Genomic DNA, 9,574 nt, shown 5'->3' with positions numbered 1-9,574 from the left:
ATAATAATCAATGTAATGAAACAAGCTATATGAATGGTTGAATGTGAAGCTGATGATGTGCTCTGTAAAGTTTCACTCAATCCAAAATAAAAACATTTAATTAAAAAAAAAAAAAAAACACCTTTGGGACAAACTAAAAGCAGTCATCAAAGGAAATTTATATCAATAGAGATGCCCACATTAAAAAAGAAGATCCAACTTAAACTTATACTAGCAACTTGAACAACTAGAAAAGGAAAAGCAAAAGAAGTCAAAAGATGCTGGGGGTGGGGGGGTGGAAATGGAAAACAACAAATATCAGGGCAGAAATAAAATAAAAAAACATTTTAAAAACTCAACAAAAGAAATTGGCTGGGCTGGCAAACAGAAAAATAACAAAATAGAAGAGGTGAATAATCAAATTAAGAAATGAAAAAACATAGAAGAAAGATCATTCCATAACTCTTTCTATGAAGGCAGCATACCCTGATACCTAAACGAGGCAAAGCTGAGGAGAAATGAAGTAAACTTCAAAGGAGAATCAATAAGACTAAGCTCTGGTTTCTCAACAGAAACCATACAGGCAAGAAAGAAATGGAAAACATATATAGAACTCTTAAAGGAAAAAAAAAAAAAAAATGCCAACCAAGAATCATATACCCAGTATAACTGTGCCTCAAATATACAGAGATATCAGTACCTTTCCAGATAAACAAAAACTAAAGGAATTTGTGATAACCAGATCAACTTTACAAAAAAAAATATGAAAAGGTGTTCTTTGGATAGAAAACCAACAGCAGACAACAATCTGACATTAACATATATGACAATACTACCAACTCAATAGAGATATGCTGTTGTTGTTAAGGGCTGCCCAGTCTGTTCCAATTCATAGTGACCCTGTATAGGGTTTCCAGGGAGTGGCTGGTGAGCTTGAACCAACAACCTTGTGGTATAAACTGACCTTGCAGTCCAGCGCATTAACCCGCAGGGCCACACCAGGACTTCCATTGGAGACACAGAAGTATTTAAAGTAAAAGAGGCCTAGCGTAGTGATTACAAATCGGGCTGCTAACCTCACGGTCAGCAATTCAACACTCCAGATGTTCCGCGGGAGAAAGATGAGGCTTTCTGCTCCTGTAAAGATTTACAACCTCAGAAACCCTGTACAGGGCTGCTATAAGTCGAAACCAACAAAACAACAATATACATATACAAAGCACTCAACCAAGCAACAGCACAATATACATTCTTTACCAGTGCCCATGGACCAGTCTCCAGAATAAAAACATATGTTAGTCCACAAAACATTTTTAAAGAATTTTAAAAGCATGAAAACACTACAATGCATCTTCTCAGATCACAACATTAAAAAGTAAAAAAATTAACAATAGGAAGATCCAGAAAAAATACCAAATACATGGAAATTGAATAACATCCTGCTTAAAATCTACTGGGCAATGTTTTTGTTGTTAGTGTCATTAAATCAGTTCCAACTCATAGCGACCGTGTGTAGGGTTTCTGAGGAGCAGCTGGTGAATTTGAACCACCAACCCTGTGGTTCAAACAAACTTTGGGGTCCAGTGATTATCCTACAGCACCACACCAGGACTATATGTATGTATGTATGTATATATATATATATGCTGTTGTGACGTGCCGTCGAGTCAATTCCAAACTATATCGACCCTGTATAGGGTTTCCAAAGAGCACCTGGTGAGCTTGAACCACCAACCTTGCAGTTCAAATGACTTTGCAGTCTGGTGCATTAACTTACAGTACCACACCAGGACTCACTCACTCATTCACTCACTCTTTCTCTCATAAAAAAAAAAAAAATGAAATGAAATAAAATTCATTGAATTAAATGAGAACGAAAGCACTACATACCAAAACCTTTGTGACACTGCAAAAGCAGTACTCAGGAAATAATTTATAGCAATCAGTGCATACATCCAAAAAGAACCAAAATCAATACCTTAACAAAAAACGAGCAACAAATTAAGTCTACTGCCACCAGAAGTTAGTTCTTTGAAAGGAGTAATAAAATTAACAAAGAAAGAGCAGCCATTTTGGTTTTCAAAGGAAAAGCATCTCAGTCAACAATTTGTTTTTGTTAATTGCTATCAAGTTGGCTCAGACCCACAGCAACTCTGTATAAGTTTTCTGAGGAGCAACTGGTGAGCTTGAACCCCTGACATTGTGGTTCAAACCTACTTTGCAGTCCAGTGCATTGATTGACCCACAGCGCCACACCAAGACTTCACCATTTACAATAGTCACCCAAAGATTAAACACTTGGGAATAGATTTAAACAGAAAAGCAAAAGATCTATATAAAGAAAACTACAAAACACTACTAAATGAAACCAAAAGACTTTACCTACAAAAATGGAAAAATATATCATGCTCGTGGATAGGACTTAACATTGTGAAAATGTCAACACTACCCAAAGCCATCTACAGATATAACACAATCCCAATCCCAATTCCAACATCACTCTTTAAAGAGATGGAAAAATTAATCACTAACTTTATATGGAAAGGAAACAGACCCCGAATAAGCAAAACATTGTTAATAAAGAAGAACAAAGTAGAACACCTCTGACTTTCCAATCTCAAAACCTACTGCAACCTACTACACAGCTACAGTAATCAAAAGTCAGGTACCAGTACAATAAGAGACACATAAATAAATGAAACAAAATTGAGAACTCAGAAGTAAATCCACCCATCTATGCCCAGCTGATCTTTGATAAAGATCAAAGATAAAAACACATTAAATGGGAGAAAAGATAATCTCTTCAACATATGGTGCTGGCGAAACTAGAAATTAACTTGCAGAAGATAAAGCAAGACCTTAATTGCAGACCATATACAAAAACAAATTCAACACAGACTAAAAACCTAAATGTAAAGTCTAGAACTATAAAGACCATCAGTGAAAAATAGGAACAAACTTAGAGGCTCTGATACATGGCATAAATACACTATCAAACATAAATGAAAACACAAACAGCAAATAGACAAAATAGATGACTAGGGCGTCCTAAAAAACAGACACTTTTGTGAATCAAAGAATTTCACCAAAAGAATAAAAAGAGAACCCACAGATTGGGAAAAACATTTTGGCAATAACATATCAGATAAAGGACTACTCTCTAAAATTTGTAGAATACTTCAACACAAAGAAGACAAATAATCCAATTTAAAAATGGATAGAGGACATGAGCACTTCACCAAAGACAATCAGGCATCCAAAATACACATGAAGAAATGCTCACAATCATCAGCCTTTAGGGAAATGAAAATCAAAACAATAATGACATAGCATCTCACCCTCACATTATAGCAAAGTTCAATAAAATGGAAACAACAAATGCTGATGAGGGTGTGGAAAGTCTGGCGCCCATGGACACTGTGGGTGGGAATGTAAAATGGTGCACCCACTGTGGAAAACAGTATGATGCTATCTTAAAAAGTTGGAAATAAATTATCGTGGTGGTGGTATGCCATGGAGTCAGTTCAACCTGTGTCTGGTTTCCGAGGCTGTAAATCTTTACTGGAGCAGAAAGCCTCCTCTTTCTCCCATGGATTGGCTGGTAGTTTCGAACTGCTGACCTTGAGGTTAGCAGCCCAATTCATAACCACTTTGCAGCAGAGCAATCCCTCTACTAAGTATGTATCTTCAAGAAATAAGAGCTGTGACAGGAATAGATTAATTCAAGACTATGTTCACTGCAGCACTGTTCACAATAGCAAAAAGATGGAGACAGCTCTAAATGCCCATCAACAGAAGAACGGCTAAACAAACTTTGGTACATATACACAATGGAATATTACACAACCTTGAACAATAAAGATAAATCTACGATACACCTCTTAACATGGATGAACCTAAAAGGACAGTATGCTGAGTGAAATCAGTCAATAATAAAAGGACAAGTATTGTATGAGACCACTATTGTAAAATGTCAAGAAAAGTTTTCATGCTAAAATAAACATTCTATGATGGTTACCAGGAGTAGGAGGGAAGGGAAAATTATTCACAGGCTAAAGGGCAGACAGCTCTGGTAGTGTAGTGGTTATGAATCGGTCTGCTAATCTCATGGTCAGCAGTTCAAAACTACCAGCTGTTCTGCAGAAGAAAGATGAGGCTTTCTGCTCCCGTAAAGATTTACAGCCTCAGAAACCCTGTACAGGGTTCACTAGGAGTCGGAATCAACTCCACGACATATAACAACAACAACAAAAGGGCAGACATTTGGTAACTTGGGTGACAGGGAAGGGAGTTAAAAAAAAGAAAAATTAATTAAAAGATAATTAACTATTTCCTTAACTTTTTAAAACTCCCTCAGGAGTTTACATTTAGTCTATGAAAGATTTTAGGTATTTAAGAAAGATAGTACCAGATAGAAGAGGCAGCATTTAGTAAGTTAAAAGAACATTAAGGTGTCTTCATTTTTAGCACAGCCCAAAGAGAAGTATTCTTAATGATTCAAGTTATTAAAAATCACTGTCCAGACCCACTAATGTTGGCATAAATTCTGTATTAAACACTCACATATGTCACTCTATAGTACCTCAAATGAGTCTTCATGCCAAATGTCTGCTCTGTAAGTTTGATAAAATCTTACAAAAAATGGCAGGCTTTCAGACCCCTGGGCTCTCTTTGCTTTGAAAGAGTATTACAAAGAGGCAAGTCCCATGTAAAGACAAGTGGGGCTATAAAACATCACTCACTGAAAGAGCAGCAGGGCAGAGAGGTAGGTCAAGAAGAATACTTAAGTACAAGTTTCAGCATAATGCTTACCCTAGCAAAAATAACCTATGTTCTCACTGTCCCCACATGCACAACTATCTGGGAGTGGTCTCTGTATTTTTTTTTTTTTCTTGGCTATCTATTAAATATAAGTTACAAAGTTGAAACTAAAAAGCTATTATAAGGTTAGTTTTGTCAATATATATATTTCTTATCACTTATCACGGGGCCCCTCAATAATGCTAATTAAAGTCTCCATTAATTGGAACAAAGCGAGTACGGTGGCTCTGTAGGATAAGTACTGGACTGCGGAACAACCAGGTCAGCAGTTTGAACCCACCAGTCACTCCTCACGAGAAAAATGAGGCTTTCTGTTCCCATAAAGATTTATAGCCTCGGAAACCACAGACAGGATCACGGTGAATAGGAACCAATTTGACAACACTTAACAACAATGACTGAACAAAAAAGGTCACCTTAAGAAATAAACTCAGAAAATCAGAAATGAATAATGAAGTGTCCTACAGTTTTAAGATTACATAAATGTCACCATCCAAGTGATGAAATAAATAGAGATAATTAAAAATGCTTCAAGGTAAACTGAATTGGAGTTACTGTTTATAAGCATTATGGGTTGAATTGTATCCCCAAAAAAGACATGCTGAAGTCTTAACCCCTCTAACTATGGATATTATTCCCTCTGGAGTAGGATTTTCTTTAAGACTAATGAGCCATACCTTCCTGGACTCAGGAATGACATTCAGATCTACACATTTGCTCCAGTAGAAACTGGGGTGCCATCTTTGATTCTTTTTTCTTCCTTACTCCCCACATCAAATTTGAACCACAAAGTCAGCGGTTTGAATTCACCAGTCACTCCTCAGAAACCCTATCCAGGGTTGCTATGAGTTGGAACCGACTCCACGGCACTTCACAACATTTGTTGTTAAGTATAGGCTGCTGATATAGCTTCACTGGAAAAGTATTCAGAAGTGCCCCTCCCCACATTCACACAATGAAGCTCTGCAGCCTGCCTTTTCTCATCTACTAAGCTGATCTCCTGCCTTCCACTAGCTACATGAGAGCACTTTTCACTTTTCCACTAGTCAATTCTGTGTACTTTTTTCCCCTCTGAACACGGAAGACCACATTTGTTTACTATTAATTTTTCAACACCAATCAAACCACAATACTTTGGAGTCCTCTGGTTTGGTGACAGCAGAGCAGAGTCAGGTAGGGCAAGCTCCATGGGGGAGGGGCTGAAAACCCAGAGACGTGACTCTCACGAAACTGTACCAGAGCACTGGATCTAGCATAAGGGTCACGGCATCAGTTTCCCACAACCGCCAGTGGAAAAATCACAGTATAAAGGAAAACATTATGATTTAGCAATTAGTCAAGACACAGGACTCCCTCTGCAGTCAAGGCGCCCAGGTGGAAGTCAGAGAGCAGGGCTACAGCCAGACCGGAACAGGGAACCAGCACTAAAAGAAGCACAGTGACATTTGCAGAAGGAGGTGTAGGGAATTCTACACATTTTTTTTTCCCCTCCTCTTCCCTGCCATTCCTTCTTTGCCCAGCCCAGACACCTTCAGGAGGGTGGGTGCACACACCCCTAAAAAAAGTCCACAGTTGAGACCACAACTTTCCCATGGCACAGAGAGAAATAGCCCCATCAATCCAATGACAAATGCTTTGGCTGCTACTTTTGACTTCTGCCTGTGGGTCCCAGCCCTAAAGTTAACTTGTGCAAGACCATTAACCACTGCCTACATAGCAAGAAGAAAAGCAGGTTTGACCTGACATACAAACCACATATAAAACCCCAACATAAAAAGACGCAACTATTTCAAGAATTACACCGTGCACATGCAGATACTTAACTGACCTTCAGAGACAAAAATAGTAAACAATCTTTCCCTCATTAACTTCTCAAAATCTATCTGCGCACCTCTACGATGGTGACTAGAGGAAGAACCTGATCAAGTGGACACCCACACTCATTACTGGGGGCTTCTATGGTGTACACACACTGTCTGTGCAGCAAGACAACTAGAAAGTCGGGCACAGTTTTATTTTTGTTTCAAAGTGGAGGTTCTTGTCTCTGTTTATATATTGCTTCTGCTTTGGGGCCTTTTGATTACACATTTTTCCTGGAGGTGGGAGCTTTCTGTCCCTACATTACTCAACAAGAGTCAGCAATCATGGCCAGATAGCCAAGCAACAAGCATACCCCATAATATTCCACCATTGAAACAAGAGTCAATTAACAGCTGCTAAACATTATAGGTGAAAAGGGAAGCCTATCTCCTGATCATATCCACCAGGAGTCACCCAGTAAGCCTAATAAAATAAAAACAAACATCCATTTAAGCATTAAAAAACCCACATAATTACGGGAAATGACAAACAAAAGATCTCAAACACAACAAATGATCTCAAAACATGTCCAAATACAGAAAAGAGCAACTGAGACAAATGCGCTGGAGACAGACAAGGGCTCCCCAGAAGAGCAAGAGCAGGTTTTGGATTTACTTGAGAAAGAATTCACAAGAATGATATAGAAAAAAATTCAAATGCTCTGAAAAGAGGTGGAAGAAAACAAAGAAGAAGTCAGGAAAGTACTACAAACGCAATCAAACAAGATTGATACAGCATTGGAAACAACTCAAAACCTGAAAAAGAGGTCCAGATGATTAATAAAATATCAGGCATGAACAATACACTGAACGGGCAAAGGAGCAGAATAGAAGAGATGGAAGCCAGAACTAGCCAGCTAGAAAACAAATCTCTCAATACTGTTATGATAGAAAAGCAAGCTGAAAAAAGGATAAAAAAAATCTGAAGACAGTCTAAGATTCACGCTTGATAACATGAAGAGGAACAACTTAAGAATTACTGGCATTCCAGAACAGGAAGAATCAGAGAAGTCCACAGAGGAGATAGTTGAAGAGCTTCTGGAAGACAATTTCCCTAACATCCTGAAAGATGAGAAGATAAACATTCAAGAAGCCGAACATACCCCAGGAACAACAGACCCCAAATGAAAATCATCAAGACATGTAATAATCAAGCTCTCCAAAATTAAAGACAAGGAGAGAATCCTAAAAGCGGCCAAGGAGCAAAGAAGTCTCACTTACAAAGGCAAACAAATCAGATTAGGCTCTGACTATTCAGCACAAAACATGCAGGCAAGAAGGCAATGGGGAGACATATATAAAATGCTAAAAGAAAAAAAACTACCAACAAAGAATCATCCATCCAGTAAAACTATCAATCAAACATGATGGTGCAATCAGAATATTCCAGGATAAACAGAATCTAAAAGCATTTATGAAAACCAATCCAGCACTTCAAAACATCCTAAAGGGAGTTCTTTGGACTGAAAACCAACAACCAGAGATTCACAGGTGTGGCAACACCACCTAGAACTCAGTTGACAGCAGAGTCCAGAACAGAACAAAACTACAACAACTAATTCAAAGGAGCTGGGAGGTCAACCAAAGATCAAAATATCCTCAAGGTCAAAGAAGGGGAAACTGTAGGAACAGAGATCCAGGTGGTAAGAATGTCAGGTAGATTACAGGATACAATAGATTCTCTTAAATGGAGAGAAAAGTTAATAGACTTTAAGGTAACCCCAAAGAAAGTTAATTAACAACTTCCATGAAAATGAACTTCCAAGCAGAACAAGCAAATATGAAAACTAAGAAGAAGCAGACAAGAAATAGCACAAAAAACATAAACTCAGCCCAAGAAGGCAAAAAACAAAAACTTAGCCCAAGAAATCAGAACAAAGGAACGAATAGCACTACCAAAAAATTAACATAATGAAAGCGATTAATTCATACCTATCGATAATTACATTGAATGTCAATGGATTGAATGTACCAGTGAAGAGACAGAGAGTGACAGAATAGATAAGAAAACAAGATCCTTTAATATGCTGCCTGCAGGACACACATCTTACACACAAAGACAAAAACACAATAAAAGTTAAAGGATAGAAAAAAATATACCAAGCTAACTGCAACAATAAACAAGCAGGAGTAGCAATACTAATCTCTGATAAAGTAAACTTTAAGACAAAACCCAGCATAAGAGATCAAGAAGGACACTATCTCATGATCAAAGGATCAATTGAGCAAGACGACATAACCATAATAAATATCTACACTCCCAACGAAAGAGCACCAAGATATATGAAGCAAACTTTACTAGAATTGAAGAAAGAAATAGATAAATCTACAATTATAGTGGGAGATTTTAATACACCACTTTTGAAAAGGGACAGAAGAACCAGAAAGAAACTCGACAAAGTTACAGAGAAACTAAACAACAAAAGTTACAGAGAAACTAAACAACACAATCAACCAACTTGACCTCATAGAAGTGTACAAAGCATTCAACCCAACAACAGCACAATATACATTCTTCTCCAGTGCACATGGAACATTCTCCAGAATTGATCATGTGTTAGGTCACAAAGCAAGCCTCCATAAATTTACAAACATCAAAATACTACAAAGCATCTTTTCAGAACACAATGCTATAAAACTAGAAATCAATAGTAAGAAGACCAAGGAAATAAAGTTGAATACATGGAAACAGAACAACACCCTCCTGAAAAGCTACTGGGTAAAAGAAGAAATTAAACGTGAATTCACAAAGTTCCTAGAAACAAACGAGCATGAAAACACAATATACCAAAATCTTTGGGACACGGTGAAAGCAGTGCTGAGAGGACAATTTATTGCAATAAATGTGCACATCAAAAAGAGGAAAGAACCAAAATTAACATATTAACACAGCACCTCCTACAGTCACAAAAAAA

At 37.7% G+C, this 9,574-nt stretch overlaps 1 protein-coding gene across 3 annotated transcripts in view; it reads right to left on the bottom strand.

Moving 5' to 3' along the window:
- Positions 1-9,574, bottom strand: part of NOL10 (nucleolar protein 10) — a 189,112-nt gene that overhangs the window by 118,606 nt on the left and 60,932 nt on the right. The gene's annotated exons all lie outside the window — the stretch shown is intronic.

Source organism: Chrysochloris asiatica, unplaced genomic scaffold (genome assembly GCF_000296735.1).
Source record: "Chrysochloris asiatica unplaced genomic scaffold, ChrAsi1.0 scaffold00131, whole genome shotgun sequence".
Lineage (NCBI taxonomy): Eukaryota > Metazoa > Chordata > Mammalia > Afrosoricida > Chrysochloridae > Chrysochloris > Chrysochloris asiatica.
Note: the sequence above shows the minus strand (reverse complement) of the source record. Positions and strands in the feature narration are given on the sequence as shown.